Here is a 12,240-nt window from a genome sequence, read left to right as displayed (position 1 = left end):
TGCGTCGCGGCCTGAGGTATTACCGGTAAACACGCTCCAATTTTTCCAATTTACTTAAGAAGGAAAATGTGTCCACAATACTGGATCGCAGCGTTGGTTTATTAATTTGTAAAAGATGAAAAGTATGGTCAATAAAAATTGATTGTAAGGGCAGTTTCCTGCTTCATGAATTGTGGCTTTCTTATATGCGAAATATTTGTTTAAATCAAGAATTGAAAACATACCGAATACTCTTGATCTTGGTCCGAATGCAGGTGCCAGAATGATCTGTCTTTATAACAATAAAATCAACAATGTTTGAATCAAGCAACAGCTCAAACCGCCTAATTGCATTTCTGATGTATGTTTATCTCTGGATCATACCAGGCCGCAGCCGCGAACGAGCTCTTCAGAATCTGCCATCGTCTTTCTGGTCTACCTTGGCAAAGACAGACTCGTGTAAAAACATTGCGCTTCTTGGAGGCAACCTTGCAGTCCTCATTGTCGGAGCCTCCATGGAACTATGGGAAAGAAGGGTCCCTGTTGTTTCATCGACACGTTTCATCAACTCTTTACGTCTCGTTTCATTGATACTGCCACACTGTGCTGTGAAGCTTCATCGACACAAAAATTTCACGCTGTAGGAACATTTTGTTGTGCGTTTATCACTGAAGCACATATTAAACTATCCGACCGACCCAGTTCACGACGCTTTGCGGGGACAGTCTCCAGCAGTTCATTACAAAAATGTGGACCCACCCAACCCACCCGTACATGCCGCTTCGCAGCAGCGTGTAAGGGTGGTCCTACCCCCCGCATGAACCCGTACACTAGCTCACCAACTAAGCAGCGCACCCCTAACCAAACCAAGATCTTGTCGACGAAACATAGCAAGATATGTCGATGAGCGAGTGTCGATGAAACAATCTGTTGATAAAGCGTCGCAGCGTTGAAACAAACTGTCGGGGAAATGTCATTTGATGAAATGAGTGACAGCGAAAAAAAAGCCTGTTCCCGAGCCGCGTTACTTAAACACTATCGCAGGCATCATTTTTAGATACTCATTGCCAGAACAAATGCACTCTAAACAAAGAAGAAAATCAATTTCGCGCCCCCTGCTGTTAAAGTTCACGACCCAGAATTGGAGAAGAGGCCATAAGGCAAATTTGATATGGTTCTGGACTGGACAAGACAACTTTTCGGTACTTCACAACTCTGCCCTTGGCAACAAGTCTGGCTACAATCTGTGCATTCTGGTTCTTATCAGCTTTGAAAACGTTAGATTTAATCCTGTACATTGCACTAGTCCGGAAGGCTCAAAACTGAGGTCTCTATGGAAGACCGCTTCACTTAATCACAGCGCTTCTACAAGACGGACAATATCAAGCTTGAGCTAGGCCCACTTACTGGCATTGGCATTCCCCAGATCTCCGTCCTCTCACCAATCCTTCATCAATGTTGTAGCCGACGTTTTCTCATGTCAAGCAATTAGTGCTGTTTTTACGATATATTTCAAGCGAGTACAATGGCGCCTCTGAAATTCAGGAAATTTATGCCGCACTACTTCAGACCGCACTTCGGCGCACAGGGCAGCCTGCTCCTCATCCACCACGAGGTGTTGGCCAACTCGCCAAAGTGCGACCCAAGAGTCATAATGGCCGTCGACTTCAAGGGAACTTTCGACGCGTCTACTCAGCTTCGAAACGAAGCACTAGAACTCGCATTTTGCTCTCCACTGTGCTAACACAAGGTATTGTTATTCCCAGGGTGGCCTCAGTCGTGTGAATGGCCACAGACGTCCTGTTTATGTTTTGAAACGAGATCATTAGCAGTTAGAGTTAGCTGCACACAGTGCTGACAGACGTTATTGTGATTCTCAGAGTGGCCTCGGTCGTGTTGATGGCTACCGACGTCCAGTTTATGCTTCGAAACAGGTCATTGGCAGTTAGAGTTAGCTGCCAGCAGCGCTGATGCACGTTATTGTTATTCTCAGAGTGGCCTCGGTCGTGTGAATGGCCACCGACGTCCAGTTTATGCTTCGAAACAGGTCATTGGCAGTTGGAGTTAGCTGCCCGCAGCGCTGATGCTCGTTATTGTTATTCTCAGAGGGGCCTCGGCCGTGTGAATGGCCACGGACGTCCAGTTTATGCTTCGAAACAGGTCATCGGCAGTTAGAGTTAGCTGCCCGCAGCGCTGATGCACGTTATTGTTATTCTCAGAGTGGCCTCGGACGTGTGGATGGCCACTGGAATCCAGTTTATGCTTCGAAACAGATCACTGGCAGTTAGAGTTAGCTGCCCGCAGCGTTGATGCACATTATTGTTATTCTCAGAGTGGCCTTGGACGTGTGGATGGCCACTAACGTCCAGTTTATGCTTCGAAACAGGTCACTGGCAGTTAGAGTTAGCTGCCCGCAGCGCTGATGCTTGTTATTGTTATTCTCAGAGTGGCCTCGGACGTGTGGATGGCCACTAACGTCCAGTTTATGCTTCGAAACAGGTCACTGGCAGTTAGAGTTAGCTGCCCGCAGCGCTGATGCACGTTATTGTTATTCTCACAGTGGCCTCGGACGTGTGGATGGCCACTGGCGTCCAGTTTATGCTTCGAAACAGGTCACTGGCAGTTAGAGTTAGCTGCCCGCAGCGCTGATGCTCGTTATTGTTATTCTCAGAGTGGCCTCGGACGTGTGGATGGCCACTGGCGTCCAGTTTATGCTTCGAAACAGGTCACTGGCAGTTAGAGTTAGCTGCCCGCAGCGCTGATGCTCGTTATTGTTATTCTCAGAGTGGCCTCGGACGTGTGGATGGCCACTGGCGTCCAGTTTATGCTTCGAAAGAGGTCACTGGCAGTTAGAGTCAGCTGCCCGCAGCGCTGATGCTCGTTATTGTTATTCTCAGAGTGGCCTCGGACGTGTGGATGGCCACTGGCGTCCAGTTTATGCTTCGGAACAGGTCACTGGCAGTTAGAGTTAGCTGCCCGCAGCGCTGATGCTCGTTATTGTTATTCTCAGAGTGGCCTCGGACGTGTGGATGGCCACTGGCGTCCAGTTTATGCTTCGAAACAGGTCACTGGCAGTTAGAGTTAGCTGCCCGCAGCGCTGATGCACGTTATTGTTATTCTCAGAGTGGCCTTGGACGTGTGGATGGCCACTGACGTCTAGTTTATGCTTCGAAACAGGTCACTGGCAGTTAGAGTTAGCTGCCCGCAGCGCTGATGCACGTTATTGTTATTCTCAGAGTGGCCTCGGACGTGTGGATGGCCACTGACGTCCAGTTTATGCTTCGAAACAGGTCACTGGCAGTTAGAGCTAGCTGCCCGCAGTGCTGATGCACGTTATTGTTATTCTCAGAGTGGCCTCGGACGTGTGGATAGCCACTGGCGTCCAGTTTATGCTTCGAAACAGGTCATTGGCAGTTAGAGTTAGCTGCTCGCAGCGCTGATGCACGTTAATGTTATTATCAGAGTGGCCTCGGTCGTGTGGATGGCCACTGACGTCCAGTTTATGCTTCGAAAGAGGTCACTGGTAGTTAGAGTTAGCTGCGCGCAGCGCTGATGCACGTTATTGTTATTCTCAGAGTGGCCTCGGTCGTGTGGATGGCCACTGACGTCCAGTTTATGCTTCAAAACAGGTCATTGGCAGTTAGAGTTTGCTCCCCGCAGCGCTGATGCACGTTATTGTTATTCTCAGAGTGGCCTCAGTCGTGTGGATGGCCACTGACGTCCAGTTTATGCTTCGAAACAGGTCACTGGCAGTTAGAGTTAGCTGCCCGCAGCACTGATGCACGTTATTGTTATTCTCAGAGTGGCCTCGGACGTGTGGATGGCCACTGACGTCCAGTTTATGCTTCGAAACAGGTCACTGGCAGTTAGAGTTAGGTGCCCGCAGCGCTGATGCACGTTATTGTTATTCTCAGAGTGGCCTCAGTCGTGTGGATGGCCACTGACGTTCAGTTTATGCTTCGAAACAGGTCATTAGCAGTTAGAGTTAGCTGCCCACAGCGCTGATGCACGTTATTGTTATTCTCAGAGTGGCCTGGTCGTGTGGATGGCCACTGACGTCCAGTTTATGCTTCGAAACAGGTCATTGGCATTAAGAGTTAGCTTCCCACTGTGCTGACTCACATTATTGTTGTTTTCAGAGGGGCCTCGGTCATGTGAATGACCATAGGCGTTCCCTTTAGACTTAGAAACAGAGTACTGGTACTGCGATTTCGCTCTCCACTTTGCTAACAAACGGCTTTGTTATTCCCAGAAGCCTCAGTCATGTAAATGGCCACAGACGTCCCATTTATGCTTTAAAGCAGAGCACTGGCAGTGATATGTTGTGTCGTTTTTCTTAGACAAAAAAAGCTTATTTGCAATCAAAATTCCATTTTCTGCGTAGCAAAGATCTTTGGACAGCGGGAAGGGTCAATATGGCATCTGATGTCTTTGCCGTAGATGGGCTGCAAACTTTTGTTTTCGTGAAGTTGAAATCTATACTGGTGATTTATGGGACAGTGCAATGTATAGACTAGCTTTGACATTATCGCAACAAAAATAAAAAGTTTGTCTGGTGGCTGCATATCGAAATGCTATTCGGCAACGAGCAGAGAAGCATGACAACATGAGACACGGGAGGTTAGTGGTGGTCAAGAACAACAATCCGATCTTAAAGCAAATAAGTGGTCCTTAAAAGGACCGTTTTGTGTTCCGAGATGTTCCACGCTTTCTTCATAATGGTGGCCTTAAGCTTCGTCAAGGGGCTCGACACCAGACAGGTCACTCTCGGATGGGGTGTCCTCTCCATCCAGCTGGATGACGATGGGCTGGATGTGGGCACTTGTGGCACCGCCTCGTCGGAACGTTGCTTCAATGTCAATAACGTGCCTGACAGCATTAATCCAGTTGTCAGTGGTGACCTTGTCAACTTCTTCGTTGAGGAGTCTCCCCACGTCGACAATCTTGAACGTCGTGTTTCGGGCAGCAACGCCGTTCTTGATCTGTGCCCATATCAGTTCAATGGGGTTGAACTCGCAGTGATACGGTGGGAGCCTGACCACAGTGCAGCCAGCTGTCTCGGCAGCAGTGTCCACACGATACTTTAGGTGCTGTGGCGTCACCAAGGCCACAATGTCGAGCAGCTGCTTCTTCACCATCTTGGGGTCCCATGAAATTTTCTTAGACGTCAGCCACTGTCGAATGTCGTCCTTCCGGGAACTCGTCGTCGGCACTGCTTCCAACCGCCGTGAATGGTAAGAAGCGTTGTCCATGACAATAACGCTTCCTGTCGGCAGTTTGTCGAAGACACCGTCGAACCACTTCTCGAAGCGGGCGCCATCCATCTCCTCGTGGTAATCACCGCTTTTTTGTCCACGGAACACGTCCAGGCAGCCGTCGACGAAGCCTTCATCGCTGCCGATGTGGGTGACAATAAGACGCTGGCCCTTCCCCGATGGCTGCTTGAGGCCAGTCGAGAGACCACGCATGAAGGCGTCGTGAGACGAGGCCACTGTAGTGTCTACCCACACCTTTGAGACAGTGTGCCCTGCCGTCACCCACGTCTCGTCCAAGTAGAGGATCTTCCGACCATCTTGTCGGTGACGTGCGATCTCATGCAGGTACTTCTGCTGCCAGGCGACTATGTCCTCTCGTTCAATCAACCGGGAGTTTCGTTCCCTCTTGTCATGCTCGAATCCGATGTCGTGGAGAAGGCGACGCACAGTCCAAGCCTTCAACGAGGGAAGTTCAGTGCTCGCGCAGAATTCGGCCGTTATCTTCTTGACCGTGGGGACCTCGTTCCGTCGAAAGAAACGGTGGACGCACGATCTTAGCGCGCACAACGTGAACTCGCCGTACCTGACTTTGCGCCGCCTCTTGCCTTCACTTGCTGGGCGCTTCCGAGAAGGTGTCACAACTTGTCCCTCGGTTTCTTTCGCCTGCTTCCTAATCTCGAGGACGGTGCGTACACCAACGCCAAGCAGCTTGCTGACTTTGATGCAGGACTCCTCCACAGTGTGGCCGGGCTGGCCGGGCTTGGCGGGCGGTTCGTGTCGCACCTGAACGTACGCGTTCATTATCAGCTGCCGTGCAGCTCGGTTGAGGACATCGCCGCTCTTATGCTTCTTGTAGAGGCGTCTTGGAGTAGGCGGCGAGGCTGCACCAGACTCTCTTGACGAAGAAAAATCGGAGGAATCGCATTCCGCTGTCTCCACGTTGGGATTCATAACGGAAAACGGCGACTTCGGCATTTTTAAAACGCGAATCGCAGGAACTTTCAAAACCCGAAACGCAGGTTTTTTTTTTTAACAAACGCAGAAAATACACGGAATGTACCTAATTCGAGTAGGAAGTTTATCAAGCTAAAACCAACAACCATATATGCATTACTTATAAAAGTTACAATTTTCGTTGCACTGAAGCCTGCTTTTTACGTCAACCTTCCGGAGCGAGTAATTTGCCTCGGCTAGGTGGCGCAAGCTGCCGCCCGCTACAAGGTTGTTCTGTAGTCAATGTCCATCCATTGAAGTAAAAGGGGCGTTTTCAGCGAACTCTCTTCTCGACTGCGTCGTCTGAAGCGGGCGCATCACGCTTATGGGGAGGGGCTTCTACTACCTTCTTAACTTGTAACCGACTATAGGACGATTTAAAGTCGTCCAAGTAGAATTGTGCTCGTAGCTCAGGCGGTAGAGTGTTGGACTTCTGAGCAGGAGGAGGTAGCGAGGTCGATCCCCCTCCGGCCGCGGAGCCTTTTTTAGCGATCAAAATGCATTTACCGCGCGGCCATTCGAATGATGTCACATGACCATCATGTGAACGCAGCGCAGCGCTCTCTGTTAATGTCACACGAACTGTTAATGTCAAATAATGTCACACCAACCCTGTGTGACCAGAGCCGTATATTGGGAGAGTTGGGTCAATGGGAGGCGCAAGGGCCGCCGCCAGTGCCAATTATTCCCCAAGCGGTTATAGCTTGAACTTTAAGTAAGCCATTTGCACCAATCAGCAAACCGTTACGTCACAACATTGAAAACGACTTGAACAAAAGGATCTCTTCCACTACTACTATTCTATACACAGTTCATACTTCTGTTCAAGTTTGAGGGTGGATTGATGTTGCCTTATCGCGTCGACCTGTAAACGTTGTCAACATTCTTGCATTGTGTGATGAAGGCTGTGGCGCTTGATCTGTATAGACTTTGTCCTTTCGTGTTGGTGGAGATGACCTTGAGATTGAGACTATATTAGGAGGTGGATTAAATAAACGAGTAAGCCAAGTTTGAGACGTCGTCCTGTCTATTTTCTGTCCCTTCTATGTTTTTATGTTTCTTCTCTACCCCCGCCTCGGGTTAATTCAACATGGTTAATATTCACCAGCTCGCCTGCACCCTTAAGATTTTTTCTAAAAAAAAGGCTGTTGTAGCTCATTGTTTGCAATCAAGTAAAAAGACAATTGGCGAAGTACCTTTTTACATGAGCGGAGCATAAATCCTTCCATATCAGAGCTAAAATGTAAAGTTATGTTTGGACACACAGGCATGTGCACAAAGTTTTGTGTCCACGTACCTTTTTTGTGCCTGTGCCTTACTCACCTGCTGCAAAACTTTTGCTTCGATGTGCTGGCAGTGCGTCAGTGTGATTATTTTTTATTTACCTTCTGTCCAAACGAGGTGAATGGGCCAAGAATTTTTCAGCAACACATGCATCGTGCCAAATGTTTTATTAGCACCTCCATAAAACTTGCACTCCTGGCTTTAACAAAAAAAAAATCTGCATTACAGAGGTATGCCCACTATACCGAGAATCACATCTTAGTATGCCTAAACTTCTCCTTCATTAGTCACGGAGTCTATTATAAACTACTCCCAACGAATTATAATGTGGTGCTACATAAAAAGAAACACACAGCTACCAGTATGCAAATTTATTTCGAGAGTCACTCACAGAAGGTATAAAATATGCTTTCAGAGAGAGCAGAGCAACTTTGTTGGTTAACGGTCAAATGGCGCACTGGAAAGAGTGCAGGAAATCGCACCAATGATGATACAGAGAAGAATAACATTGTTGTTTTGGATGCTCAATTATGTCGACAGCATGTCCTTGGTGGATGCACCTCCTAATTATTGTGTTTACGGAATTACTACACCACTCTTCTACCATTATCGGCGCAACTTCTTGTGCACGTTCTTTTTTTTTAAATCTGGTGACTAAAGGTGAACCTTTAACAATAAATTCAGAGAGCCTGTTGCCCCTTCATAAATTTTGGTGTGCATTACCTTTCTCCACTAGGTGATCCAGACATCCCATTAGAGTTATAGAAAGCATTAAGGCATGTACCACACATTAGAGGGAAAACAGTGTACCACAAATGTTAAGCAAAAGCATGACATTTTATTATAAAGAGTGTGAGGCAGTGTCAGTTATCCGAGTACCAATCTTCAGTAAAGCTTTTAAGCTTCTTAGAGAAGAATGATTTGTGCACTCCTTAATTTAAAATTGGCAAGTTTTGATATTTGCTTGCAGACTTGCAGCCTACAGTAAAAAGAAGTGTTAGTATAAACAAGTCCTGTCTTTCATTAGTAATAAAAAGTTTACTTAAAATGTATTAAAAATTACTGAAAAATAATTAACAGTGAAATTTTAAGCCTTATATTGTTCCCATTCAAGCAAGGGGATTCCACTCAGAATTCATCCCAAAAAGAACAGAAGGATGATAAATACTCAAGATGACTTACCATGCTCAGGTGTCCTGTTAATTTTGCAGTAAATGGCATGTTATGCATGTATGATATTAAAATGTGGTTAAAAACAGCTTCCCAAGATCAGTTTTATTGTGCTCTTGGTATAACAAACAAATCTTACCACAATTGCTTTATGAACAATGGGTTAGAATCATAATCCCTAAGTTTGTCTATGGGTTTTCAAGAGTTTCGCAGGTTCTCCACCAGCTGGTGTTTAAGACAAAGAAACTGGCATTTCTACCAGAAGCTATGTGCCGTAAAATATTGAGAAACCGCTCATCAAATGGTTGGAGATAATTGTAAAAAATATGGGATGGGCACTTTGCCGGTTCCAGCGCTGAAAGTCAGAACGGTGCAGGAGCAGTGTTGTAGTCTGGTGGGACCCCTATTTTCTTAAAGCAGTTGCACCGCTTGCATCCAGCCAGCTTTGTGCTGGCACTCTCATGTGAAGCTTCATTGCTTCTTACCGGAGTGAGCATGGAAACCTTCACCGCTCTGCACCAGCGCACTGGGAAATGTGGTTGATGCGGAGGAGCGCCTTGTTTTATTCAGTACATTCAGAAGTTTACTGTTCTTAATCACTTTCTAAATGTTCAAAAGTGGGGGGTGGGCACCTATTGCGATATAAGCACATGCTCATCATTTTATGGCACATGGAATGGCAGAGATAAAAAAGTAAGGCAAATATTTTGCCTATCACAATGGCGGGTAGTAGAAATGCATCGAAATGATGTGTTATGCGTCACGGAAAGTTAAAAACATGAATGGTTAGTAGTGACTACTGCTGCATTAGAAGGAAGTGCCGAAAGGAAGGCAAAGAAGTTAACCAGGGGCATTTTATGCTGCATTAGGTAAGTTATAGTAAAGTTTATAAAACACAACATTTTAGAGACAACATGCCTCCTATAATCTATACAATTTTTGTCATGGCAGCATACATACACATCCCAAACATTTAAAACGCTATTGCATGCCATTATAAATAGGGTGCTATGACAACAATTTAGGCATCTGTCTTCACTTGTAACATAGCAGACATTGTAACATATCACAGCACAGGCAAGGCCGTGAATTTCAAACATTACTAAATCTTAGGCGCAGGAAGACCGAAAGGAGAAGACACAAAAAAAAGAGTGACAACACTGAACGGGATGGTGTGTGTGTTGTCCCTCTTTTTTATCTCCTCTCTGTCCCCTTGCATCTCAGGTTTACTGAGGCTATGACATGTTCCAATCAATATATCAAGACTTAGTCATTTCTAAATTGAGAAATATAACATGCAAAGCATACTGCAAGATGTACCCACTTCTCTCACTGAACCATTCACACTATCCTGTACTGTCACTCCAATGTGAGCTGAAACGCCACAAAGAGTGCGCGGGGGTACTATCAGGTTTGCCTGCTGCAATACTCCACAAACATTGATGCGCGCTGAGGCTGACGAGTCTCTCCGATTTTCACCTGCACTTGTCACGCCACTCTACACTGCTGGGTCGTCTGCTAGAGAACATCCGTCGGCAAAACCATTTCACAGTGAGTGCACCGTGCAGCTGTATGCTTGCATGGTGCTATGTGCGAAGCCTCACCCTATGATCATCTGATTTGCATGTGTTTCGCGAGAGCAACGAACGATAAAATGCACTGTAATGTACTACACTTTTGCTTTCTCACTATCACACACTGTGTCGAGAAACATATTTTATGAACTGCAAATCGTTTTCGAGTGCTACCATGCAAGCGTCTGCACGATTAGCAAATGTGCCTATGAAATCGTAGTTCCAGGCCTTGCGGTGTGTTTAATTAGATATGACTGACAAAGCCGGCGGCAGGAAAAGCATGCAAGACTGGATGGACAATGGACTACATCCATAAAGCCCTGCATGCAACACGGCGCGGCGTTGCACTCTGGGAACTAGTTCGCCATGGAGGCGAGTGGCATGGTTTCGGTTTCGATCGAAACAACAAGAGATTAATGAACACGGGCACCACGAACCGAAGCTCTGTTAATATCCTGCGCTGTCTATACACGTGCAAATTGTATTGCAGCAATTAGGCCAAAAGAGTGCGCTCCCAGTAATATTCCTTTAAGCCAAATATGTTATTAAATGTGTTGAAGTTGAAAGCAGAAAAATCAACTGCAGCAGAACTCGATGCACAAAATGAAGTTAAAAAACAGGAAATATTTATCGCATTATTCTTTCTTGTAAATACTTACTTTTATCAACATGGTCCTACACATTTTTTAACATTATGTTGTTTTTCAACCGCTCTGAGTTGCAGGCTTTTTGCCTTGTATGATTGTCTTCACTAAAAAAAATCCACAGCAACCATTTCGGATTGACACAGCGATTTGGAAATAAATACAATATTTTATATTTAGATATTCGGCGAGCATTCTTACAATATTTTGCCATCTAGGTGAGAGGTACAACGCAGCATGTGCGTCATTTCTCCTACAAGAACGACAGTCGCTTCCCGCAGTGCTTGAATAGAAAATGGTGTCCCATTAAGATCCACACGTTTGCCTGCGACCTCCGCGCTTCCCCGTGCCCCGTTGTTCGGCAGCACCTTAACTTGCAGAATGAGTTTTACGACAGTGTGAAATGCGGGACATTTTGAAACTTTTGGTATTTCTTGCGGGACGCGGGACACGAGCCCTCAATGCGGGACAGTCCCGCGAGTCGCAGGACGGGTGGTCACCCTAAGGCAGAGCCTAAGAAAAAAAGCGTTCCACAAAGACCCATAGCCAGCATAAAAAAAATTCCGAGGCCTCAGGCAGAGCACAAGAAAATGGGCTTGTCACAGACCCGTAGCAAGCATAAAAAAAATACAGATGCTTACACGCACAGCACAAGAAACTTTCCACAAACATGTGTAGCAAGCATAAAAAAAATGCAGAGGCTTCACGTAGGCTTAGATGGAGATCACAAGAAAAAGGGCCTCGCACAAATAACCGTTGCAAGAGTAAAAAAATTTCAGAAGTGCCTCAGTAAACAAGGAACGCAAAAAATGAAAGCTGCCCTTAACACAAAGAAGAAAACAAAGTAAAAAAAAAGAAAAGAGAACGGGACAACAGTTTCTTCAACTAAGGCAATCTAAAACACTAATTCCTTATCCGAGGTCCTGCCATCGACTTGCTACCGAAGTCCCTGCGTTCAGCTGCCCCAGCCGCCAACTCGCGACTTTTTTCCTGCAGGAACAGTTGGAGCCGTGCATGGCAGAATTGCCTGATGAGCTCCATTTTGATTTCATGGCAGTCGGGCAGCTGAACACATTGACTCTCTGCAGGTCCAGGGCCCGTCTGCTTGAAGCGCTAACCGCGGCTAAAGTTAGCCGCAGTACCTAGGAGAGGGGTTATGAAATCACGTGTCTGGCTCGGTACGGATGCAGGGAAACATGGCGGTATCCCGGCGATAGAGCGCCGCTCGCCTTGGAACTAATATGTCGTTGTAGCTGCAATATCGGACGCGTTAGTCAGCAACGAATGGTGCAGGAGGCTTTCAATTTGCCTTACCTCACTTAAAGGGAAGATGGGGCACTT

Source organism: Ixodes scapularis, unplaced genomic scaffold (genome assembly GCF_016920785.2).
Source record: "Ixodes scapularis isolate PalLabHiFi unplaced genomic scaffold, ASM1692078v2 PGA_scaffold7__128_contigs__length_106722199, whole genome shotgun sequence".
Lineage (NCBI taxonomy): Eukaryota > Metazoa > Arthropoda > Arachnida > Ixodida > Ixodidae > Ixodes > Ixodes scapularis.
Note: the sequence above shows the minus strand (reverse complement) of the source record.